The sequence below is a fragment of the Artemia sp. Qi Xiang Cuo genome, chromosome 17, assembly GCF_049724085.1.
Source record: "Artemia sp. Qi Xiang Cuo chromosome 17, ASM4972408v1, whole genome shotgun sequence".
NCBI lineage: Eukaryota > Metazoa > Arthropoda > Branchiopoda > Anostraca > Artemiidae > Artemia > Artemia sp. Qi Xiang Cuo.
In genome coordinates, this window is record NC_142810.1 from 53,192,364 (window position 1) to 53,219,755 (window position 27,392).

General features: G+C 34.0%; 1 pseudogene; it reads right to left on the bottom strand.

Annotated features, from left to right (window-relative positions):
• Nucleotides 1-1,325: 1,325 nt before the first annotated feature.
• LOC148942333 (uncharacterized) lies at nt 1,326-26,608 on the bottom strand (annotated as a pseudogene).
• Nucleotides 26,609-27,392: the final 784 nt, after the last annotated feature.

Below are 27,392 nucleotides of genomic sequence, written 5' to 3' on the forward strand. Positions count from 1 at the left end.
TTTCATTACAGGCTTTATTTGGTATCGTTGGGCAGCATTTGCTTCTGTTGCTGCAAAGGGATATGGGATGGCCTATTCTGTTGATATTTGGAGTGTTAGATCTCTTTTCTTGTATGCAGGGCATAATGATTTATTTGTAGATTCATGTGGGCCTTTGCAATTGATGCATGTAGGCTGAGTGTTGTTGCAAGTTGTCAACTCTTTAGGATGGAAAGCTTTACAATTACTACACTCTCGGAGAACTTTATTACATTTGTTTGTTGTGTGTCCCAGTTTGAAACACTTCTGACACTGGATAGGCTTAGGTTTGTATTCCTTGTGTGGTTTGATTTGCCCAAATAGGAATAATTTTTCTGGGATATCAATTTTATCCTTCAGTGTGAATAAGAAGGATCTACTAGTTTTTAGGCCATTGGAGTTAGGTTTTCCAAGTTGGATAACATCCCCAACTGGGGCTGTGTTTCCAGCCCTATCTGAGAGCCCTTCTTTTAACTCCTGAGTAGATATCTCTGGGGGAACATTATAAACTACTATTTTTGTTGGTGATTGTTTTGGGTTCCAATTAGATGCAATAATTGGGGTATTCAGAAGGGATTTTAGGTTAATTATTGTATATGCTGATTTCTGATCTTCTACAGCTATTATTAGAGATCCATCACGGTTAATATCAAGAGAGAACATTGATTTTATCAATTTAAAAATTGCAACTCTTATTGCAGTGATCATTTTTATTTCAAAGGTGGTAGTGGGATTAATTTTAAGGTAAATTCCTAAGTCTTTGGAGGGAGGATCTTGGGCAGGGAGAGGGGAAATGCTTTAAATTGGGGAGATTTTTTTCCTTTTTTTAGAGCTTCTAGAGATGACCTCTTGAAACCCATCATTATCATCATTTATGGTTACATTAGCCCCTACACTTATCATTGTCCTATTCTCCAAATTGGAGCTATCATAAGAACATTCAGATAATATGCTTGACCAGCCAGGATGGATATCTTTCACTATGGCACATTCAGTTGACATTGATTTGGGATCTGGGGTGACTTCTTTTTTTGGAGGACTTCTAAACATTGCCTATTGGAAAAAGCTTTAAACACAAAAATAAAACTAAAAAAAAAGAAGGGAAAAAGATAATGATATCAAACCATCTGCATTATACTATGGGGAGGAAACACCACAGTATAGCCCTGAGGATGAGTTGAGCAGGATTGGTTTGGGTACGACTGCTGATTAGAAGCGATAATATACACAAGAAAATATACTTTAATTTTCTTATAAAGTGCTGTTGCTGGTGCAAATCACGCAATTCTACTTCTCCTACTGAGAGTTCACTGCAGTATAAAACCGCTTGATGCCAACACAACTGTGCGCACTCCTCCATTCCAATATATCGAAGATAACACTTCTCCATCACAAGTTTGAATTATAAGGGGTAATGTATCTTGTCTTGTCCTTTTTCCAACCCAACCAAGCTTTAGAACGTCCTAAAAATCGAAAAAGAAGTTTTAAGAATAAAGAATCATAAAAACAAAATATGACAAAGCACTCACATTATCCAGAAAAACTGATGAAAACAGATGAATTTACAGAAAGGAAAACTCAGATTAAAAAAAAGCAAATTATATCGAGTTGCAAATGAACGGGATTGCCAAGGTTTAAACCAATAGTTCAAGACAGCAATACTAAAAAACCGAGATTCTATAGCACTGTTAAGCAGCACTTTTTTTTAAAATTAGCATTTACGATAATGTTTGTGTCGATAGAGTTTATTGAGCACCTTTCCAGCACACACTTCCAATCTCATTCAATCAGAACGGCCTGCTTTTCGCCTGACCTTATATAGATGACCGAAAGGTTGGTCAAAATCCAGATACCTCCACTCTGAATAATACTTTTCCTTTTTTACCATATAATTTATTCATTTTTTATACTTATAGAAGATTTAAAACTTTTTTTTAGAGAAAAACACGTCTAAAAAGATAACCAACAAGGCTAACAACCTCTTAAATTAGTCCATATCCAATTAACAGAAAATTTGAAACAGTCAGCTTGTTCTAATACAAGCCCAACTACCCTACCTACAAGCGTGCTTAGGTTACCCTTCCTTACTTCAAAAATGCAGGGTAACAGTGCTTCCGGACTATCTGTTTGGTGGAAAAATAAGACGCAAAGCTAGAAAAAGGAATATATGTAAAAGACTTGCCATTTAAAATTAATATTTGGACAGATTTATCTGTTATCTTTTTTTTAAATCTGTGTTTTTTGGAGCTAAAACCTGTAAAAACCAATTTTAGAGCCTTAATAAGACAATTCACTTTTTTCTGATCATAAACTAGATAAAAGAGACATTTTTATTTGTCACTGATTGTCTTCTTTTCTAGAATTTCCTCCAGAACATCTGTCCAAGCTAAAGTTTTTCATCCCATTTATATGTTCAAAATCTGAAAACGGAAGAACAGGATGAAAGTACGAAACTTCTCTCCCAGTTTTTCATCCTAATTTTCTTGAAAGCGGATAGTCTTGATTCATTATAAGCTTACTTGCATTTAAAAAGATTCCAATCAGAAAAGCTAATTAAATTTTATTCAGCAGTTTTATTTCTGCTATGGTTGGAGAGTAAAAAGTGTAAGACAAGGACCATTGAATTAGGGTGAAAGTGTAATTAGAACCAATAAATATATAATACAATAAATAGTCATGTCAATAGGACCAAAGATGCACAGTAATAAGTAACTTTTATGTATCCTAACACTACTGCAGGGTATCTGTGCAACTTTACTGCTCAAATAAATGAATAACATACAGTAAAAAAAAGGTGTTTTTTTCCCAGAACGAATAAATTCACACACATACTTTAAATCAGTCCCACTCTGTCAATAGATCCATGGGAATCATAAGATTAGAGTCTGATCAAGTATCGAATCACTCACCCTACCTAGACCTGCCAGTGGTGGTATTAGGTGAGGGTCAGAGGTGGCACTTTTCCCGTGTATAGAAATTTTAGGGGTGCAAAATTTCGAATACATTATTTAATGGTTGTAATCATTTTGTAATTTTTGAAAATTCACTTTTATTAAAATAAATTAGAGAGCACAGTTGGCAGTAAGTATAAGCAAATTGAATCTGAAATTTAATTTTTTGCATAATTATAATCGTCATCAATTCCTTGAAAATAAAAGATAAGTAGACAAATTTAACTAATTTTAATGTTTTTTGCGATATTTTGTATTCAATTCTTTTTTATTAAACGAAAACTATTTTGATAAGGAAGATACTGTTGAAATTTGGCTTGAAAATTTTTGGGACACAGGGGAGGGATTGCGGCAATATCAAGGTTTTTTCCTACTGCAAGAGAGACCAGAACCAGCATTGAGGCCTTCTATCATATGGAAGAAAAAATAAGACCGCTTGAAATTTTTTTTTCCAACTTGCTCAAACCGATAATTTTATTGCAGGGTAGGCTCCAAACCTTAGAAAAATTTTTATTGCAGGGTAGGTTCTAAGACTTAGAAAAATTTTTATTGCAGGGTAGCTCCAAGCCTTAGAAAATATGACAATTCTTCGATCTAGTGTATTGCTTTATTTTTTCTGTAAGGAAAACTTTTTCTTATACATATACTAATCATATCAACTTTACTGATCAAAAAAATTAATAACATACAGTAAATTCTCACACATACTTTAAATCAGTCCCACTCTGTCAATAGATCCATGGGAATCATAAGATCATAAGATTAGAGTCTGATCAAGTATCAACTCACTCACCCTACCTAGACCTGCCAGAGGTGGTTTTTTTTGCCAAGGGAATTTACTTAAATTTTCATTAATTCTCTACTTAAACTTAAAAAAACAAAACTAAAAAAAACAGGAGAAATTTTAGCGTTGAGACTAGAAGAATTGAAAATAGCAGCAGTCCACCTTATAATTATAGTAGCTGCTGTTCATTTTGTGTCTGAGCTTCTCTCTTTGCTTCCAGGTCATTTGTTTTTGTTTTTTTGCATTTATTTAACTAATATTAAGGCCATCAGTATAATTTTCTTAAGAGTCTCTCCATAAATAAGTATTGGAATAAATTGTTGAAAAGTCTAATATCAAAAATGAGCATACCCAAGCATTCTTTGGGGGAAAATTTGTTACCTTGTAAATCAGAAAAGCAGCACTTGTGTTTTGTTTCAGCTGCAGTAGAGCAAAACATCGAATAAGAACAGAATTAATAGTCTAAGTTTCAGAATGATTATGTAACCCCCTATTAAAGATCATTCTTTTCATAATATTTTATGTTACTTAAAGGAAATATAAATTGAACTTAAAGGAAAAAATAGACTGAAGTATCCCACAGGGCTCTTTGTTTTTGCAAAAGATACAATTGGCAGTAGCATTTCTTTTCTTTTTTTTTTTTACTTTAAAAAACTTCCCATGAAGAAAATTCCCCAAAACAACACTTTCCATCCTGTTTGAATTTGGGGGTTTTGAAATTCATCAAATTTTGAAATTCTTTCGATCAAGCCCTTGCCGATTACTGACATCTACATAGACAACAAAGAACCTCGAACAATGTGCTTAGCAAAAAATGTGTATATTGAAAGAATTTGGTATTTCAAATACTGGAAAAAGTATCTAAGTACATATTTCAAATACACAGAAAAAATGTAGTTAAATGCGAATTTTAAAATAAATGAAAGTTATTTAACACGTATCAAGGAGGCACACTTGTGCCTCTATAAAGAGGCGACCCACCACAATGTTAAGCGATTTCAGGTCCTAGAGGTCGCAGAGAGACGGCGGTAATCGCATTTTGTAGCCCAAGCTCAAACTAAGAAACTTGTAAAATTTAATCCTCCTCTGACTTTATCTTCATGGGGTAAACTGGGCCGGAATTTTGGACCCTCCCACCATAGCCCCCCGTTAAAGATGTTCGATTAGTCTGAAATATATAAGTTAAGCTTTCCTAAGCCCCGGGAACTTATCCTCGAAATTTCAGCTCAATCCGATCACTCCTTCTCTGTTTTCAAAAAACCAAATATAGCCACTTAAAATTCATTTCTTTTTTTCTTAGCCACGCCTACAGGCCACAGTTGGCAACGAATCCGGTTGAATGAGGACTCATTTGAAGCAGAATTCGACCTGTTAGGGCCTTTTGATATTTTCAGACCGAAAAAATTATCCCCCGAATTTACATTTTCGACAAACCATCTTTTCCTAGATTAGCGCAGGTTAATTTTTCCGACCACAACCCCCCTTTAACGTTGTCTGATCGGACTGAAATTTAAACGATGATCTTTCCTGGGGCCTGGGAGCTTATCCTCGAAATTTCAGATCAATCTGATCACTCCTTCCCTGTTTTCCAAAAACCAAATATCAAGTTTTTTGGGAATTTGCTTGCGTCGAAAAGAGCTTCAATATACTAACAAACAAATATTGCTGTTTCTCTATAGTCGAGCGGTTACATTCCAGACTTTCAGGCGGACAACCTGGGTTGGGTTCACCATCAGAGCACTTATTTTAATACTGAATTCAACCTTGAAAAAGAAACCCAGTTTCTTTTTTAAATTATTTGAAAAAAATTACGTTTTCTAAAGAGTTAAAGAGGCTGAGTTACAAGGAGCAATAATAATTAATAAACTGTACAAAAACGTGCAGAAATTATTTGAAAAAAACTACGTTTTCTAAAGAGTTAAAGAGGCTGAGTTACAAGGTCGAACCTTAAAACGTACAGGGATTAGGAGGCACAGTTGGAGGCTGCCGCCTCAAACCCCCGCTTTCGCAGCCTTTAAATAAAAAAAAAGTTTTTTAAACTGAAAGTAAGGAGCGACATTAAATCTTAAAACGAACAGAAATTATTCCGTATATGAAAGAGGCTGTGCCCTCCTCAACGCCTCGCTCTTTACGCTAAAGTTTGACTTTCTCACAACTCTTTTTTTAAACAATAAAAACTTTAGCGTAAAGAGCGAGGCGTTGAGGAGGGCACAGCCTCTTTCATATACGGAATAATTTCTGTTCGTTTTAAGATTTAATGTCGCTCCTTACTTTCAGTTTAAAAAACTTTTTTTATTTAAAGGCTGCGAAAGCGGGGTTTGGGGGCGGCAGCCCCAACTGTGCCTCCTAATCCCTGTACGGTTTAAGGTTCGACCTTGTAACTCAGCCTCTTTAACTCTTTAGAAAACGTAGTTTTTTTCAAATAATATTAAATACATGTTTTTAAATAGTTGAGCATCCCTGCTGAAGGCATATATGTTATCAAAAAGTATATGGAATAATGTCTTAGGGACAGATAAGCTTACGTTGAAACTCCCAGATTTTGTATTAATGTTACGGCCACTAGTAGTGCTAATACTACTAATAAACTAAATCAAAAAGGTCAAATTACATCCAGGTTTTAAAAATGGCATAGATTTACCGTTTCCGGAACAAATTCGGATATTAAGCGGTTTTTTCAAGGAACATTGAGGGGGATAAATTTAAATAAAAAGGTGCTATATATTTTAAAATTTTTAAAAAGATGTAATTGCAATATGCACGTAAAACCGAAAGAAGTTATGTTGGAAATTTCAGAACTTGTTAATGTGGATGTTGAGCCAAATCAATAGACCCTGCGTAGATTCAAGTTTTTCAGGAGGTTAAATTTCTGATACTTCAGGAGTGGCTAAATATATTAAGTTGAAACTTTTAGGGCATGTTGAATGGAATGTTTAACAAAATATAGTTGTTAGAAAGGGGTTTACGCAGTATTTGGAATTACTAAAGGTATTAATGTGAAACTTCCAAGGTGTGTCTGGAGTATGTTTAACTAAATCAAATCACACTATATCTCTGCAGGTTGGCAAGAGGGTGCCCAAGCAGTATGTCAGGAACGTATTAGCCTTAAACCGTAATCATACGACATGTGCTCGTATATGAGCAATTCAAAATAAAAAAAAACATGGTTTTTAAATTAAAACAATTCTAAAAAAAAAAATATCTGATGGAAGTAAAAAGCAAAATTTAAACTGAAAAAAAAAACAAAAAACTAATTTCGCAGTCTATACAACATACATCTACAAAACTATATTTGTAAAATTCCGAGCAACTAGCGCTTTACTGAAAACTGAGCTTACTTAAGTTTTTTAGAGAATTGAAATAATAGCCTATACTAAAAGTTATAGATATCATGGTTGGTAAAAGACTTGAAAGTCATATAAATTACTCTCTTAGCTTATACAGATTACTTAAAGACTTTCTGTTCCTATACGAACATCCTATATTTTTTGCCAGTTTTTGTGTTTTCAGTAGAGTGCTGGGTTCTTAGAATTCTATAAACATAGGGAAACATCATGAGTCGTGTTATTTGAGCTAGTTTGGTAAATACATGTTATGGAAACTACGAAGCAAGAATTTTTGTTGGTATAAAGTGTTAATTCTGCTCTTTAATGCTATCAGAGGACTATTTAAAAAATAATTAATTTATTAAGGGATTGCTCCGGGGTTTCTTATTATACAGAAACTGGTTTAAATCCAATTTCTAGCATTCATAGTTGAAACATATTTTTAGCATTGGAGTACATTTTTAGCAATCAGATTTTACCAATGCAGAGATTGAGCGGGTTAGACTTGAAATCCTTTGTCCATGAGAAAGGGGGTTCGAGCCCTGGTGTCGCTTGTTATTTGGCTTGGAAAGGGGGTCAGTGGTGTGAATCTGTCAAATCAGCCAGATTCGAGCCAGCTCAAGTGTGTACCTAGAGAAATCTGGAGAAGGTAAACAGGAAGAGTGTGCGAAAGCACAGAATGACTGGCTCCCAGCCAGAGGTGGTTTTAAGAAGGGACATCTGGGGAACATGCCCCAGACGCAAAAATTTTAGGGGTCCAAGATTTCAAATAAATATTTTAACGGTTTTAATCACTTTGTAATTTTTGAAATTCTATTTTTATTATAATTAATTAGAGGGCACTATTAATAACTAAAAAAATTTTAATAAACTATTAATTAAATAATGAAATAAAAATAAATAATAATTAGTAATCAAAATAATTGATAATAACCAAATAATTTAAATAACAAACTAAAAATAATTATTAATTAATTAATAAATTAAAGATAGGTTCCTTAATTAATGAAAATTTTGTTTTGGCCTGAAAATTTTTAGGAGACGGGGGGGATCAAGATTTTGCCGTCGGCGCAAGAGAGGCCAGAACTGCCACTACACTCAGGCCCCTCACGCTTCTCGGCTGAAGGGCCAAGAAACAGAAATCAGCACCACCGGTAGGGATTGTAAAGTCCAAGGCCACATTCTTTACCTTTTTAATACCGAGATTTGCCAAGTGCTAATTTGTACCCATCAGATTTTTCATAGAATTTTCTGATTGGCTTAAATTAATGCCAACTAAATTTCGGTAATAAGCCAAAAGGTTATTATGATATTGAATAAGCTTTCATGTTTCTTGTTCATGATAGTTAGTTTTGTCGTCAACTGTGTTATTCTATTCCCAGTACAGTAGGCCTGGTGCCACTGTTTCCTTAGATTTCAATCTGAAATTAGAGACGTAATTATATGTTATTTAAAACCAATCTTTTCTTCTTCGCACATTCAGAGTTATAAAATCAGGTAGTTGCTTGGGTATTAGCCCGTCTTATTTTGCATGCAATTTTGCACGCACAACGTATACTGATGGAAAAATTGAACCTTTCAAGGCAACTATTAATGCTTCTTCTACTGCTGCTGCAAGTACTACTTATGCTACTGCTGCTGCTACAGTGACTATACAAGACTGTAACTGCGCCTACTTACGACAGTAACTGCTTGCAACTGCCATCACTTGTTATTGCAAAACCTGTTGCGACAAACTGCTTTTGTAACTACTTCTGACGGCAATTCCAACTACTTGTGACTGCAATTACTTATGCATGGAACTGCAACTGCTTGTGACCATGACTACGACTACTTGATACAGTAAATAAGACTACTTACGACTGCCACACCATATGAACACTACAACAAATGATTGGGACTGCAGCTGTAACTGCATATGACTCTAATTTCAACTACTCCTGCTTATAACTGCTACTATTAAACTAAATGAAAAATTATAAGTGGATTCATCTCATTAAAATGCCAATGAAGCAGTATTATCAGGAAAGGAATGAGATATTAAGTGAAAATTTACTAGCTGTGTTTTTAGAAATGTTAAGCTAAATTTAAATACAATGAGAACATTTCTGTGATTTCAGACGAACAGATAAAAGTGTCTCATTATAAATTTCATGCCACATAGAGTGAGTAGTTAAACTAAATCAAAAGTCAATATGTGCATCCAAGGCTGTCAAAAGGGTACAGCTGAAATATTTCAAGAAATGCCAAGAGAAACAAATTGAGACTTTCAGGCCGAGTTTAACCGAAAATACAAATCTAACCCTAAGCGTGCAAAAAATTGCGATTAACAACCAAGTTCGACTCAAAACAAACAGAAACTAGTGCAAAGAAGAGTGAGTCAGTCAAATTTTTTCTTGATCCGTTGAAATTCGGATCCGTTATTCTAAATTGGAAGCTTTGTAGAACCAAACATTGTAAATAACTGAAAAACTAATCATGTTTATCCGAATTTTTCCTTTGCTATTTGACAGATAATGCTTAGCTTTCATAGATTAGCCATTTGAATGTTTTTCTTGGCTTCTAGAACTTGATTTAACATTTTCCTGTTCATTTGTTTTTTAAATATTTCGTAATATTTTTTTCGGTTCAACGGCTGCCTTGAACCGTTTCTGTGTGAACATTTTAGCGATTTTCTAACGTCCGCTACTCGCCAGCCGTTTTGCGTTAAAAAAATCGCACCAATGGGAACCAAAGGTGATTCGGGCAAAGCTTCTTGATGACGTTGCATGAAACAGTGTACCACCTACAAAAAAGAATCAAAATATAAAAGAAACTCAGAGTATATAACAGTTAATAGAACAAAAATTTTTATATGAAATTTAATTTAATTTTTTTTTTTAAATTTAAAAGATTCCCTTGTGTATAGGCCCGGCCGTTTCTACAGTCTGGTCAGGGTGGGCGGGGGGCACGAGAGGCTTATATTGACGAAGGTGCTATTCAAGCGGTAGAGAAGATAATTAGCTATTTAACAAACAAGCTACTTGGTGAATTTAAAACATTACGCAATAAATTATAATACATCCACACACATTACGCAATCATGCATATCAGTGCTGGTGATCTTCTTTTATTCAAATTGTCATCAATGACCTGCTGCAGACGACATTAGTATAGTGTACTCCCGCTTTCGGATGGGCGAAGTTGAATGTAGTATACGCTCGAATTTTCGGCCAGATTTCCACTATTGCTGCAGTACATATGCCCCCTTCACTTCCCCCAAAACCCACGCCGAGCACAGGATGCTCAATCTCATAATTAAACCAAGCTCTATTCTAATAGCTCCGGGTATCGCGCTATTCATTTTATCGTAATTTTGGAAAGATTTTGACTGTAAGATTTAATTTTTTGCACTAAACATATAATATACGTGATTTATCGAAATAATATTTATGATTTCTTATTAAATTGATCCGTTTTTTTTAATATCACCTCCTCTTCTCTCAGTGACACCAATATGTCAAAACAGAAAACCATTTAAACATTTAAAAAAAAACTAAATGCCATCTATTTTTACTGGGAAATGCACGGAGTTTTTTTAGGGAATGGTCTTCGGAGGAATGGGATTTTCCGTGGGGAGAAATTTTTTGACTAAAACCTTCCAGAAAAATTTTTACACGGGGGGGGGGGGGATTTCCTGGCGTCAGTTGAAAGATGGTCAGAATTTAAAAAAAAAAAAGTTTTTGACTTAAAGTAAGGAGCAACATTAAACTTAAAAACAAACGGAAATTAGTCCGTATAAGAAGGGACCCCTTCCTCAACCCTCGCTCCTTGCACTAAGATTTCACTTTTTGTAACAATTCTTTAAGAAAGATTGCTCAAACCCAAGGGCTGTTAAATTTGAGTGAGAGTGAGTTAGGAGTTACGACAGTAACTGCTTGCAACTGCCATCACTTGTTATTGCAAAACCTGTTGCGACAAACTGCTTTTGTAACTACTTCTGACGGCAACTTCAACTACTTGTGACTGCAATTACTTATGCATGCAACTGCAACTGCTTGTGACCATGACTACGACTACTTGATACAGTGAATTAGACTACTTACGACTGCCACGTCATATGAGCACTACAGCAAATACTTATGACTGCAGCTGTAACTGCGTATGACTCTAATTTTAACTACTCCTGCTTCTAACTGCTACTTTTGAGCTAAATGAAAAATTATAAGTGGATCCATGTCAGTAAAATGGCAATGAAGCAGCATCTGAGGAAAGGAATCAGTTATTAAGTGAAAACTTTCTAGCTGTGTTTTTAGAAATGTAAAATTAAAATACAATACGAGCATTTATTTATGTCCAAAGATCATATCTGTGATATCACACGAACAGATAAAATTGTCTCATTATAAATTTCACAGGACATTGAGTGAGTAGTTTAAACTAAATCAAAAGTCAATATGTGCATCCAAGGGTGTCAAAAGGGTACATCTGAAATATTTCAAGAAATGCCAAGAGAAACAAATTGAGACTTTCCAGGCCGAGTGTAACCGAAAATACAAATGTAACCCTAAGCGTGCAAAACATTGCAACTAATAACCAAGTTAGACTCAAAACGAACAGAAACTACTGCAAAGAAGAGTGAGTCAGTCAAATTTTTGCTTGATCCGTTGAAAATCGGATCCGTTATTCTGAATTGGAAGCTTTGTAGAACTAAACATTGTAAGTAACTGAGAAACCAATCATATTTACCCGAAGTTTTCCTTTGCTATTTGACAAATAATGCTTAGCCTTCACAGATTAGCCCTTTGAATGTTTTTCTTGGCTTCTAGAACTTGATCTAACCTATTCTTGTTCATTTGTTTTTTAAATATTTCATAATTTTTTTTGCGGTTCAATGGCTGCCTTGAACCGTTTCTGTGTGAACATTCTAGCGATTTTCTAACGTCCGCTATTCGCCAGCGGTTTTGTGTTAAAAAATCGCACCAATGGGAACCAAAGGTGATTCGGACAAAGCTTATTGATAACGTTGCATGAAACGGTTTACCACCTACAAAAAAGTATCAAACTGTAAAAGAAACTCAGAGTAGATAGCAGTTAACAGAACAACCATTTTTCTATGAAAGTTAATGTCAATTTTTTTGTGAAAAGAATTCCTTGTTTATAGGCAATGGCATAGCTATAGCATTTTCATTGGGGGAGGGGGGGGCAAGAGAGGCTTCTATTGAAGTAGGTGCTATTCAAGCGGTAGAGAAGAAAAGTAACTATTTAGGAAACACGCTACTTGGTGAATTTAGCAAATTACGCAATACATTATAATACATAAACACTTGTTACACAATCATAAATATAAGTGATGGTGCTCTGCTTTTATTCAAATTTTCAGCAATGAACAGCTGCAGACGACAGTAGCATAGTGTAAACAAGCTTTCAGGTGAGCGAAGGTGAATTTCGTATATACTGGAATTTTTGGCCAGATTTACCACTATTACTGCAGTACATATCCCCGCTCCACTTCCCCCAAACTCCACGCCGATCACAGGATGGTCATAATTGAACCAAGCTCTATTTTAATAGCTCCGGGTATCGCGCTATTCATTTCGTCGTAATTTCGAATAGATTTTACTCTGTAAGATTTAATTTGTTGCCCTAAACATATAATATGCGTGATTTATTGAAATAATATTTATAATTTCTTATTAAATTGATTTTTTTGGTCTCACCTCCTCTCCTCTCAGTGACACCAATATGTCAAAACAGAAAACCCTTTAAACATTAAAAAAAAAAAACTAAATGCCATCTATTTTTACTGGGAAATGCACGGAATTTTTTTTAGGGAATGGTCTTCGGAGGGATGTGATTTTCCGTGGGGAGAAAATTTTTGACTAAAACCTACCAGAAATTTTTTTTTACTCAGGGGGGGGGGGTTTCTTGGCATCAGTTGAAAGATGATCCGAAATTAAACAAAAAAAAGTTTTGACTGAAAGTAAGGAGCAACATTAAAGCTTAAAAACAAAGGGAAATTAGTCCGTATAAGAAGGGGACTACCCCTTCCTCAGCCCTCGCTCTTTGCACTAAGATTTCACTTTTTGTAACAATTCTTTAAGAAAGATTGCTCAAACCCAAGGGCTGTTAAATTTGAGTGAGAAGTGTTTTTAAACAATATTTAAGACTTTAGAGTAAAGAGCGAAGTTCAACCTGGTTGAACTTCGCTGAATTAAGGATGCTAGGACTGCTTTGAAAAAATTGTAATTTTTGGTTTTATTCGTCACATGTTGTTGTGAGTCTTTTTTCTTTTATATATTTTTGTCTTGCTGAGACAGTCCTTAGACATAAGGCCGAAATATTCATTCAAATTATCTGCACTGTCCTGCAAAAAGATTTTCCTATTGTTCTTCGTGCTTTTGGTGTTTCTTACAGAGTCAAAATCCATTCAAAATAACGAGCAAATGAATAGCGCAATACCCGGGGCTATTAGAATAGAGCTTGGTTCAATTATGATATTTAGCATCCTGTGCTCTGCAAGGGGGCTGGGGGAAGTGGAGGGAGATATGTACTGCAGTACTCAATATTCCTGAAAAAATAACGCTTAATACCCTATTTTGTTCCAGAAACGTTAAATCTAAGTCATTTTTAAAACCTGGATGTAATTTGACCCTTTTGATTTAGTTTATTAGTAATAGCAGCATTAGTAGTAGCCGTAACATAAATAATCTGTCCCTAAGACATTCATATAATCTTTCACAACATATATCCCTCCAGCAGTGATGCTCAACTATTTAAAAACATGTATTTACTATACGTATTAAATAACTTTCATTTATTCTAAAATTCGCATTTAACTATATTTTTTCTGTGTATTTGAAATATGTACTTAGATACTTTTTCTAGAATTCGAAATACCAAATTCTTTCAATATACACATTTTTTGCTAAGCATACTGTTCGAGGTTCTTTGTTGTCTCTATTAGATGTCAGTAATCGGCAAGGGATTGATCGAAGGAATTTCAAAATTTCATGAATTTCAAAACCCCCAAAGTCAAACAGGATGGACAGTGTTATTTTGGAGAATTTTCTTCATGGGAAGTTTTTTAAAGTAAAAAAAAATAGAAAAGAAATGCTACTGCCAATTGTTTCTTTTGCAAAAACAAAGAGCTCTGTGGGATACTTCTATCTAGCAGTTATTTTTTCTTCCATATGATAGAAGGCCTTCCTTATCAAAATAGTTTTCATTTAATAAAAAAGAATTGAATAAAAAATATCGCAAAAAACATTAAAATTAGTTAAATTTGTCTACTTATCTTTTATTTTCAAGGAATTGATGTCAAATATAATTATGCAAAAAATTAAATTTCAGATTCAATTTGCTTATACTTACTGCCAACTGTGCTCTCTAATTTATTTTAATAAAAGTGAATTTTGAAAAATTAAAAAATGATTACAACCATAAAATAATGCATTCGAAATTTTGCACCCCTAAAATTTCTATACACGGGACAAGTGCCACCTCTGACCCTCACCTAAAACCACCTCTGGCAAGTCTAGGTAGGGTGAATGAGTTGATAGGCTACTTGATCAGACTCCAACCTTATGATTCCCGTAGATCTACTGACAGAGTGGGACTAATTTAAAGTATGTGTGCGAATTTATTCGTTCTGGAAAAAACACCTTTTTTTACTGTATGTTATTCTTTCACAGATACCCTGCAGTAGAGTTAGGATACATAAAAGTTACTTATTACTGTGCATCTTTGGTCCTATTGACATGACTATTTATTGTATTTTTATAAATATATTTATTGGTTCTAATTACACTTTCACCCTAATTCAATGGTCCTTGTCTTACACTTTTTACTCTCCAACCATAGCAGAAATAAAAATTATGAATAAAATTGAATTAGTTTTTCTGATTGGAATCTTTTCAAATGCAAGTAAGATTATACTGCATCAAGACTATCCGCTTTCAAGACAATTAGGATGGAAAACTGGGAGAAAAGTTTCATACTTTCATCCTGTTCTTCCATTTTCAGATTTTCAACATATAAATGGGATAGAAAGCTGTAGTATGGACCGTTTTTCTGGAAAAAATTCTAGAAAAGGAGACAATTAGTGACAAATAAAAATGTCTCTTTTATCTAGTTTATGAAAAGAAAAAAGTGAATTGTCTAGCTAAGGCTCTAAAATTGGTTTTTACAGGTTTTAGCTAAGTAAAACACAGATTTGAAAGATAGATAACCGATAAATTTTTTCAAATAATTATTTTAAATGGCAAGTCTTTCACATGTTTTTCGTTTTCTTGTTTTCCGTCTGATTTTTCCACCAAACACATAGTCTGGAAGCACTGTTACCCTGCAATTTTGAAGTAAGAAAGGGTAACTTAAGCACGCTTGTAGGTAGGGTAGTTGGGCTTGTATTAGAACAAGCTGACTGTTTCAAATTTTCTGTTGATTGGATTGGGACTAATTTAAGAGGTTGTTAGTCTTGTTGGTTATCTTTTTCGACGTCTCTTTTTATCTTTTTTTTAATCTTCTATAAGTATAAAAAATGAATAAGTTATATGGTAAAAAAGGAAAAGTATTTTTCAGAGTGGAGGTTTCTGGATTTTGACCAACCTTTCAGTCATCTATATAAGGTCAGGCGAAAAGCAGGCCGTTCTAATTGAATGAGATGCTGGAAGTGTGCTCAATAGACTCTATTGACACAAAACAATATCGTAAATGCTAATTAAAAAAAAAAAAAAAAATGCTGTGTAACAGTGGTGTAGAATCTCGGTATTTTAGCATTGCTGTCTTGAACTATTATTTTAAGTCTAGGCAACCCCGTTCGTTTGAACTCGATTTAATTCACTTTTTTTTAACCTGAGTTTTCCTCTCTGAAAATTCATCTGTTTTCATCAGTTTTTCTGGATAATTCGAGTGCTTTGTCATATTTTGTTTTTATGATTCTCTATTCTTAAAAATTCTTTTTCGATTTTTAGGACGTTCTAAAGCTTGGTTGGGTTGGAAAAAGGACAAGACATATTACCCCTTATAATTCAAACTGGTGATGGAAAAGTACTATCTTCGATATATTGGAATGGAGGAGAGCGCACAGTTGTGTTGGCATCAAGCGGTTTTATACTGAAGTGAACTATCAGTAGAAGAAGTAGAATTGCGTGATTTCTTCGTTTTCATTTCTTTGCAATTTATTTCTGATATTGTTCAATTACATCCCAATTCGCTTTGTTTTAATTTCAATTCTTAAGATCTTGTTTTTAATTCTTTGTCTTCAGCATTTTGAAAACGACATCACTGGTTTTCCTTGTTGAAAGGTTTTCTATTATAGTTTTGTGAATTGAGCTATACATCTGTTTTAATTTTTTTTACATTTTGTTTCGATGATGTTTTAGATCAGTTTTCATTTCCATTCTAATATTTTATTTATAATTCTTTGTTTTCAGCATCTTCAAAATGACATCATTCAATTTCCACTGCAAACAAGGACGAAGTGGTATTCAACAATAATAAAAGTAGTAGTTTTAATGTGGACAAGGACTTTGCCAAATTATGGCGGCAAGTGACTGTTGACATAGATCACAAGAAAATTGAAGAATATTCCTAAAAACAAGGAACTAAAAGTATGCAAAACACAAAAAAGCAACAAGTTGCTAATATTTTAAAGAGGACACAAATGACACAGAAAAAGAGAGCTTCCTGGTGGTTACTAAAATAAAGTGACTTTCAGGGGTTAATGGTCTTCCATATATGTTCAATTTTTTGAATATTATATTTGGATTATCCCTCTAGTAGTTGAAAGGTAAACAAACAAAAGAAAAACTAGCAAAAACAGGCTTAAAGCCATTTGAAAAAGACAAGATAAGTTGTATTAAACAAGGCGTCTTCAGTACTAATGAAAACCAAAAATAACAACAAATAAAACATAGAACAAAAGTAAGTGACTAAGAAAAGGTAAAAGCTATAAGGAAAAAACCCAGAAATTATTTAATATATACAAAAGCCAAATGTACTATATCTACTCCCATCAAATCTAGGTCACAATATCTAAATTAAAATATAGTCAGTAGCATTATGCGCACAGCACCATTGTTTACAGTTTACAATACAGTTTCAATAATCCACATGTTTTTCGCCTTGATACCCTTAGCTTTAGCAGTAGTACCAATAGCAGGAGCAGTAAAAATAATAGTATACATCTTAGCTTTAGTGACAGTAGTAGTACCTGAGGTGGTAATAATAGTAATAGCAGTATAAATTAGCAATAGGATGCTGATATTGTCTTTTGGTTAGTTCAACATCCCCCACAACCTGTTCTGCAAGTTTCAACTATACACACCAAGCATTTCCAAAGATATTGCTGATACGCCCTTTTGACAATCTGTATACAGACGGCGTGTTGTGATTCAGCTCACCTTCCCCCTAAAAATTTCACCTTCATACCCTTAGTCATAGTTGTATAAGTAGTCACATTATTAGTATTAATTGTGTTAGCAATAGTACTAGTAGCAGCAGTTGTTCGTTTTAAGTTTCAACTTCGCGCTTTACTTCCCTCAGAAAAACTTTGTTTTTAAAATTAATCTATGCTCGTTTTTGATTAAAATTTAATTTAGAAACAATACTGCTATGACCTTTTATATTTATACGGAATAATTTCTGTTCGTTTTAACTTCTAATGTTGGTCCTTAGTTTCGGTTGAAAACATATTTTTTATATAGTTTCTAATCACCTCCAATTTAAGGGAGATCAGACACCTCAACCCTTATTAAGGAGCTGAACTAAGAAGCCGTACAAGAATTGAAGGAAAAAATAAGTTTAGAGTGAAAAAAAAAATCAAAAAAGTGTCGTTTCTTTTTATAAAAAAAAGAAAGAAATATATCTTTAATTCTTTGTTTAAAAAAAAAATTAATTTAGTCACACATAAGAAAGTAGCTCCAGGCAAGTTGCTTCAACAAAAAAGGTTAACTGAGCGGACAGGTTTGTATATCGACATACATGCAGAAAATTTTGCTAGCTCAACAGAAATTATCCTTAAGACTTAGGGATTTATTTTACCTGTCCCTAAATAAAAAGCCACTCATTACTCAGAAATGAATTAGAAATTTCAAAAAAAGGTAATTTCTCGTGTAGGAACGATAAATGTTAATACAAAATTAGTTTGTTTTCATTTCAAATGTTTTGGCGAGAATTTTCTAATTTCTCCTACAGAGCTGTTTTCGTTTGTCTGTCATCTTTTTTGAATAGACACCCTTGAGTAGAGAGAGAATATCATGTCGGAATTGTCAAGTAAATAATTTGGATAAGTAATCCTTCTTTTAATATACAACATTGAATGGTTCCAGAACCACATGCCTACACTTCTCCAACGACTTAGTGACAAGGGGTTGGGTTCATGGGCGTAATTTGCTATGGGGTGGAGGGGGCAACTTCCCCTCTCAGACCCCAGTTTGCCCCCTCGCCCTTCCCAGCTGAAATTTGGTTTCTCCAAAAATGTTGTCAAAACTAAGATAAGCATGCATAATTCAAGCATCCACTGAAACAGGTCAGTTTTCTTTAGTACATCTATACCTTGTTTATTACTATACGGATAGTTTTTCATTTTTCTCTGTCATTTCCACTTGATTTGGGAAAATTGGCTCCAACTTTGACCACCCCCCCTTCCACAGGATTTTGACAAAATTACGCCATTCATTGGGGTATGGATTAAGAGATCTACTGAGAATATCGTTGCAAGCCATGAACTGGATGACCTCTATTCCCTTTAGAATCAAAATGCTTGACCAAATACCTTCCTGGGACAGGCTTTAAAAAATGAGGGCATCACATTTACAAAAACAGTGAAATTATCTGAAAATGATCGTATACAAGGGAAAATACCATAATTGAAAAAATATCACCCAAGCAGGAATCGAACGCAAGAAACTATTTCGAAGTCGAACGCTTTACCAACAGAACCACGCCTCGGATAATATAAGCTGATATATTAGCGCTTGTACCTTAATTGCGTAGCTTATTAGGGGGCTTGGAGGAGGAACATACGAGAGGTCTTCTTGCAAACCTCCAGTTACGGGTTTTGGACCATAATTATTACAATGATGATTTCGTTTGATACTTCCAAGCTTTTCTACTTAAGAAGGGACATCAAAAGTATTGTTTTTAGTGCTATATCGCACTTATGCACGGAATAAATTATACACAACATGCAAATAATTATGAGTAATATCTTTAGAATGCGCAATGAAACGCTATTCTGAGAGTTAATGTTTGCCCATAAGCTCCAGATTATCCACGTGAGAAAAGATACTAATAGTCCCGTTTGGCACTTGCAGCTGGTAGAATTAATAAAAATCACGTAGATATGAGCAAAAGCTTTCAAATGAACCATTAAACGTCACTCTAAAAAGTACTGGTAGCCCACTAGCCCCAGCTTTTCCACTTGAGACATGGCACTAAAAGTGCTGTTTATTGTGCTATTTGGCACTTACGGATGTCAAAACTGCTAGCCCTGAAAAAAGAAAAAAAAAGAGACAGATCAGTGCTACCCATGGAAAAAAAGGATTGTCCTTGTTGTTCAAGGTTGCGGACTGTAATTCCCCTATAGTAGGTTTCCAACTATGCTGATTCCAATGGTACACTTTTCATTTTGATCTGACCCCATTTTCTAGGGGCTTCAGGCTTTTTTTTCAAAATTAACATAAATTTCTTTTCGCGATAAACTTTTATTTTTAATACGAACGGAAAAAAGTTACCATTTCTGAATCAGTGTCGGACGAAATTTTTTTTCCACCAGACAGTTTTTTTTCTAAACGTGTTTCTTAACTTTTGGTTACTATGGGCTGTTGTTCGCTCTTTACTAGGTTGCAGCAACCGCTCCAACCATGATATACTATATGTAAACAATGAACAAGCTGCCTAACTTACAACCCTTGCCCTGAGGGTTGTGAAGGGGGGGGGGGAGGTTGATATACACAAAGACCTTTACTGGATCTTTAAATATTGCCAAGGAAAGCTTATTTGCCCTTTGATAACTTTAGACGCTTAAAAAGGCCAGTACCACTTCTGAATTCCAATGAACCCCTTTCGAAGTTTATACGACCACCCCTTCCATAAGAAACCTTATATGTTAATAACGGGCAACTAGTATAACTTATAACCCTTGCCCTGAGGGCTCTGGGGGTTTGTCATCCTCAAATACATAATTACTGGACCTTTCAACTACGCTGAACAAGATGGTTATCCCACATATTTCACTGGATATGCTTTGCGAAATGACGTGTATAGGAGCGGGGGTGGTTACCCTCCAATTACTTTTGACTATTAAAAAGAGCATTAAGTCTTTCAATTTCCAGTCGAATGAGCCACTTTCTTAGTTTCTACAACAACTCCTTCTATACGAAGTGCAATGGTCTAAAAAAAATAAAAAATAAATAAAAATAACACATCTCGCTCAAAAGACAAGATCGATCAGTTTCTGATTTCATTTTCATATACAAATATCCCAAACAAGAACAAGGAGCTTACTTTTTTTTTGTAAATTAGGACTACTTGAACTAGAGTTTTGGTTTTTATCCAGTCAGAGCCACGACCCCCCCCCCCCTGGCCTATTCAACAAACCAGTTTTAAACTGATCGAAAAAATAAATTTTCGGCCGATTTTGGAGTAAAATAAACTAGAATAATGCGCCGTAATTTCATCAAAACACCAAGATATTTCTTCATACATCCTTTGGTTGTCAAGAAACCAAAACAGAACAAATTTGTTTCCAAAGTACTTACGTTAGAAAATAAAGCTTTGGGTCCTTTCGAACCTGATTGTATGGATAAACCAATATTCCTTGTTTCTTTGTTATCTGAATTGGTGTCCAGAAGGCTTTATAATCATTTAAAATAACCACGCCAAATTGGAGCACTCACTTAATGAGCAGACAGCCACCTCCCTCCCTAAGCATAAATATTGGTGACAATCATGGTTTTAAAGATTTACTTCTCTATGGACAGACTAAAACCTGCATTAATAACTATTCACAATGTTTCCACCTAAAGGATATGCAAAGAAACTTTCAAAAAAGGTGAGAAAACATTAAAAGAATAATATAATAGACTTTGCAGGGATGTTAACACTACCAGGCATACACATAAATAGTTAATTGGAGGGGGGAGGAGCGACGTTGTCAAAGGAAGGAACAATGACGAACAAATAAGCAAATGAAAGGCATTGTAGAAATTAACACAAAAATTCCACGAATCAATGAATCAGAAGGATAAGCAAAAAAACTTGGCAAAATATGGAAAGAAGAATAGAAAGGACTTTACAGAGGTGTTTACTCAATAGGCATACACATACTGGATTTTGTTACCTCATTTTATTTCATTTTTTTAGGGGGGGGGGGAGTCATATACAAAGGAAACAAATGAGTTAATACAATAAGCAAAAGAGAAATCACTGAAGAAATAAACAAAATTATTCCAAGACAAAATTAATTAATTTATGAACTGATAGAAATATAAAAGAAGAGCGAAAAAAAGAAGTAGAGGTATAATAGGGTTCAGCAAGACCACAGAAATTGGTATTGTACAACATGAACTAGCACTTTTTCTAAGAATGTGTTGTTATATGAGTATTAAGATTTAATTTCGAAGAATATTCTATCTTGCATATATCACATTTATACAGTTTCTCCACAGTGTGTACTCTTTGGTGTTTTACCAAATTACCTGACATGGATAATTCTTTGTAACAGATCTCACATTTAAACGGTTTCTCCCCGGGGTGTAGTCTATGGTGCGTAATCAAACTGCATGACCGAGAAAAAGCTTTGTAACAGACCTCACAATCGAACGGTTTCTCCCCAGTGTGCACTCTTTGGTGCAGAATCAAATGGCTTGACCGAGAAAAAGTTTTCTAACAGACCTCACTTTTAAATGGTTCCTCCCCAATGTGCACTCTTTGGTGCGTATTCAAACTGCTTGACTGAGAAAAAGCTTTCTAACAAAACTCTCTTTGGAATGGTTTCTCCCCAGCGTGCGCTCTTCGGTGCAGAATCAGACGGCGTGACCGAGAATAAGTCTTGTTACAGAACTCACAGTTAAATTGTTTCTCCCCAGTGTGCACCGTTCGGTGCTGAAACAAACTGCTTGATCTATAAAAACTCTTGTCACATACATCACAAATATATTTCTTTCTATTCGAATGTTTTTTTTTCAGTCCTTTCAATGTTTTGTGTTTTTTACTGCGAAATGAACTGTTCCAATATATCTTGTCATACTCCAATTTTTTGCTTCAGAATCCAATATGAATGAACTGAAACAAACATTTGCAGAATGACTCTGTGTAACAGCTAGTGATGTACAACCCTGTAGTTCTGACTCAGATGCGCTTGGTGAAAAATTACCATGTATAACTAAATGTTGACTCACATCGCCAATACATTCACACAAACAAATAGGACATCTTCTTGTCTCGCCCATTTGGTGTTCTATCATGTGAACAACAAAATTTCTGTAATCCCTAAATACTGCAGGGCAGATGTCACATTCTATTCGTGAAAGTTCTTCACAGCCGGTTTCTATGTGAAGATCTAGCATAAAACACGATTTTTCTGCTTTTGCACAGGAGGCGCAACGCCAAATACCAGCTGTTAATTCTTCAATAGCCTTCTCTGTCAGCTTCTTCACCTTCACGATTCGTTTTGGGCCAAAGAGTTTTGGTTGATCCACACCATCAGAACTGCACACATTAGAGTGGATTATATCTATAGTAAAAAACTATCTTATTAAAATTAAATAAGATGAAAACGATTCAATAATTAGACATCATAGCAATTACAAATGAAAGGTGAACATTCTATAACTATTACCTGTTTGGGATCTACACTGCCTACCACTTTCGATGAAACAAAAATGAAAAAACGCAACTTGAAATTAGTTCAACTTCATAGAAGAATTAGAATTGAAATAATAATATAAAAAATCTTTATCAGCTTCACAACATGAAACTTGAAAGTCATACGGGACTAAAAAAAATTGATAGGTTTTAACGAATAATTTCCTTTTCTACACCTCTCCCCTAGTTGAAGTTATATTAAACTTGTATCATAATTACACTTTGAAAACTAATGCAACAGCAACATTCCATAAATTAAGAAGGCCACTGTACCATTGAACTCGTAGACAGCAGAAAATGATTATGTATGTCTAAAAATGGGGATCTACATGGAAAAGTGCCTCCTTTTCCCTCTTTCACCATGATTTCTGAACAAACTTTGGTGTAATTTAAATTGATGTTCAGTTTTAGTTTTTAGCCAACAAACAATTATTGTAGACTGAAATGTTTTATGTTTATTTATTTCGCGTTAATGATTTTAAGTTATTTAAAAATTCCTTTAAAGGAACAATTTTTTGAGCATTGCTATCAGCATGATGATGGCTGTCTTGAAGACTATAAAAGAGACACTCACAAAAGTTGATCACAAGCAAGTCCTAAGCACAGTCTAATAGCACAGAAAAAAAATGGCATTAGAAAATATGCATAATCTCTTTAGCTAGTGGTAAGTCCTTTGGTCAGTTTGCTAAAAATATCTTTCTAGAACTGTAGATTTTTGACACTCAACTTATTTCAAATCCCGATTACACCAGGAGCCTAACATGGTTTTGCTTGGTTTTTACACGATCGAATGCGATCGTGGCCCTTAGACTTAGTCTATGGGATAGGTGGCTCAATTTTTTCAAAGACCTTTTGAAATATCCTCCATGACTTATATTTTGTTGAATATAAGCTGTCGTTAACTTACGGCAATTCTCACTCTAGAAAATTTTACTTAATAAGAATACAATTTATTCTTCTCCTGTATTAATGAAGTTCGGTAAACAAACGTGTAAGTTTGAATGGGCGTTTTTGGAGAATATACTTTTTTTCTGAATTAGCAAAATTTGATTAAAACCTGATCGTTCACAAAATTCTGAGTAAGCACGAGAGAATGTTGACAATAGAAAACATAATGTGACACCATTTCCTGTTGCCAAATTGCACTTTATTTTGGCACTACCATAGATAAGTTTATATATATAAAAAAAAGACAGAGAAATAGACTAAGTATTAGATTTAAAAACACTCCGTTGGGCCTAGGGTTTATATTCCCCTTCAAAGATATAATGCTGTGACAATCCTTCAGATCTTACTCGCATAAAGTGAACAAGACACTTGTATAGCAAGTTTCATCTTTTTCAAATCTGTGGATTCATCAAGTCAGAAATACGAAAGTACTCAGATTTTTCAACAGAGAATTATTTAAACTTGCTTATAAATTGAAAATGTTACCTATTTTTCATATTTTCAACGCGTTTTTCACTACGAAAAATTCAAAGTAGACTTCGATAGTGTGCTTGGATGAATGGCTAAAACTGACTCTCAACTTTCAACTTACATCATGACTGTCGACATTACTAAACAAAACTTGCAGTGGAAAAAAAACTTTTCACAACCTACGGGCTATGATCTACACAGCCAATGCAGAAATGTAATTCTTCTGTTTTCTAGGAGGGGATGTGGGCAATGATGCCATATTTAATTAGACACTTTTAATTTAAATTTGACATCATTTTAGATGGGCTTCGGGACCTTTTATTTTAGAATTCTCAAAAGGATGTTTAAACAATAAAATGTTATTCTTCTGCTGAACGTAAATAAAACTATTGCTCTGAATTAGCTTCCATTCTGGCTAAAATCTAATATAAATGTCCACTTTGTTACCTAAATCAACACTCTGTGCTGGTTTAACTTTTTACTTACTTAAAAAGGAAGTTTAGTTACTTTTATGCCCGTGCCACATTATGGTCACATCTATCGACAAAGAAAGCCAAATATCATGAATGGCGAGGCAATTTTCTCGATTTTGGCGTCACACTTGTATTTAAAAAGCAAAAAATTAAAATTGAAAGAAATTAGTTTAAAGATTTTGCACCAACAGTAGTTTGAGTCCAACTGTTTTCAACTAATACCAAGTGTTCTTAACTTGTGTTAGATTCCTCTCCCAGATAAAAAAACCGCCGTTCTAAGTTTCCATCTTTTCTAGTTTCTGAAAGCATGCCTCAAACGTTGACTCTGATTGGTCAGTCAAGATAATTATGTTTGAAAGTTGAACAATGTTCAACTTGAGAAATTACGAACGGTGACTGTAATTGGCGCTGTAGTCGTGCGTAATTTTGATTTTATCGACAAACGTGACTATAATGTGGCACAGGCATTAATGATAAGAGCCTCAGAAGGAAAAATGTCTCACAATTTTTTTGTGGTTAACATTTGAGCTGTTTTGATGTGCTAGCATATCATTCGAAATGCCAAAGACTTTTGGTAATACTATTTAAACGCTTTAAAAACACGAAAAATCTGATGTGATACTTTAAAATTATTTTTATATAATGCTCTTTCTTTTGTTTAGATATTCCTTATGGTCCTTTGCTATTCCTTTGTCAAACAAATACAATAAAATTCATCCTTTCTTGCATCTCTGCAACTTTGGGTAAGATAACTTTTCTCCAAGATTTTTTTACTAGAAAGTCATTAAATTATGTTTTTAAATCTGTAGCTCTACCTCAAGATCTTCTTTATTTGGAATGGTTACCGTATTTTAGTTCTTCTAATCGTTTATATATTAAAACCATTTTTTTTATTTTCGAAAATTTTTATGTCGACTTTCAAAATTTCATTGTACGTCATACGTGATAAAACAATATGGTACGAACAATCCCATTGTGATAATGAATAAGAAGCAACAAAAATTTTATTCGTTATTGCAATTGATTTCCCATAGCCCGACTTTGGAATTATTTAAATTATTGAAACTAGAATATTTTTTTTTCCTTAGCCGGTTGGTATTATTTTTACTATTTCCAATAAATCCATTTTTTTTTTAGATTTCCTGCTTGTTCATGTTAAAACTTACGATGTTATCAATAAAATGTAATTAAGGATTATTAGTATAATTTAGGTTTGTGTATATTTGCCTGTATTTAAATTTGTTTGTTGTTTTATATTTATATAATCAGTTTGTCCATTTTTTTTATTTATACTCTATAATTTGGGAGGTTCATAAAATGCTTGAATTTGAATTTTGTTATGTTGTTTATTTCGTTTATATATTGTTGATGTTATGCTTGTAAAATTTACAAAAACTTTTATGTTTGACAAAATATTTCCTTTTTCAAACTAAGTTCATAACGCTACTAGTTTCAAATACCTTCGTCATTGTTGTCCATATTTTGGGAGTCCGATTCAGATATTAAATTGGTTATTCTGGATGCAGCATCCGCAGGTAGCTGTTGATGCTCAGATGATAGGGTAGAAATAGAAGTTTCTCTGATCGTTTCAGCCTCAATTGATGAAGTATCTCCAGCTTCAACAACAAACATGAAAAAAATAAACAAAGAGACAGAAAATAGTAAAATTAGGATTAAAAATTATTAATAATTTACCAATAAATAAGGAAATCCTCACAAAAGAAAAAAAAAAGCAGACTACAAACGTGAAAAATGACACTAAACATCAGACCTGAACAAATTTAAGCGTTATAATTTGACGGAACCATGATAATAGTGTGTTCATTAATAAAAGATAATTAGAAAACTAATTTCATGATTTGGCACTTTATTCAAAAATTTCCATATCCAAATGATAGCTAATTAATTTTTGGAAATAGAAATAACTAGAGCTAACCTACTTATACTTACTGAGAACTAGCCTTTGGGGACTAGAAAGGCATGGTAGCAAATTATCAGTACTTCTACCTTTGACTTATTAAAAAAAAGGCTGTAAAGCTCTATACTTTCATAAGCATCTTTTGAGTTTAAAAGTTAGTTACTGTGAATCTATAGTTTCTGAGGAGCTCTTGAAAACCTTTACTGAGATGTTCTAAACTATTAAAAACACCCATATTCAGTGGCGAAGGTACCGTTGCACTCAAATCTCACGAATTTATATCATATAAGAGGTTACGTTCTTTTTCTATTCAAAGAAGATCCTTTGCCAATTGTCTCTTTGTGATCGTTTTTCTGTTTTAATAGCATGGGTCTACTCAGATACCAGAGTGGGGTAAAACACGTGATCGCAACAACTTATTTTTGGGGGAAAGGGTGATGATTTGGTGAACGCAGGAATCAAAACAACGCCAAGCTATCAAAATCAGGATTTGTTCTAATTTTAACAATTTTCACGTGTTATCAAGTGTTATCAATTGCTTTCAAGGTTTGCCGATATGCTCTTTACTAGGCAGCAGCAATGATTCTATTCTTCTTATTATACGGCTCAGAAAGGATTTTACACTAACTTTCAAACAGGAAAAAAATATACTTT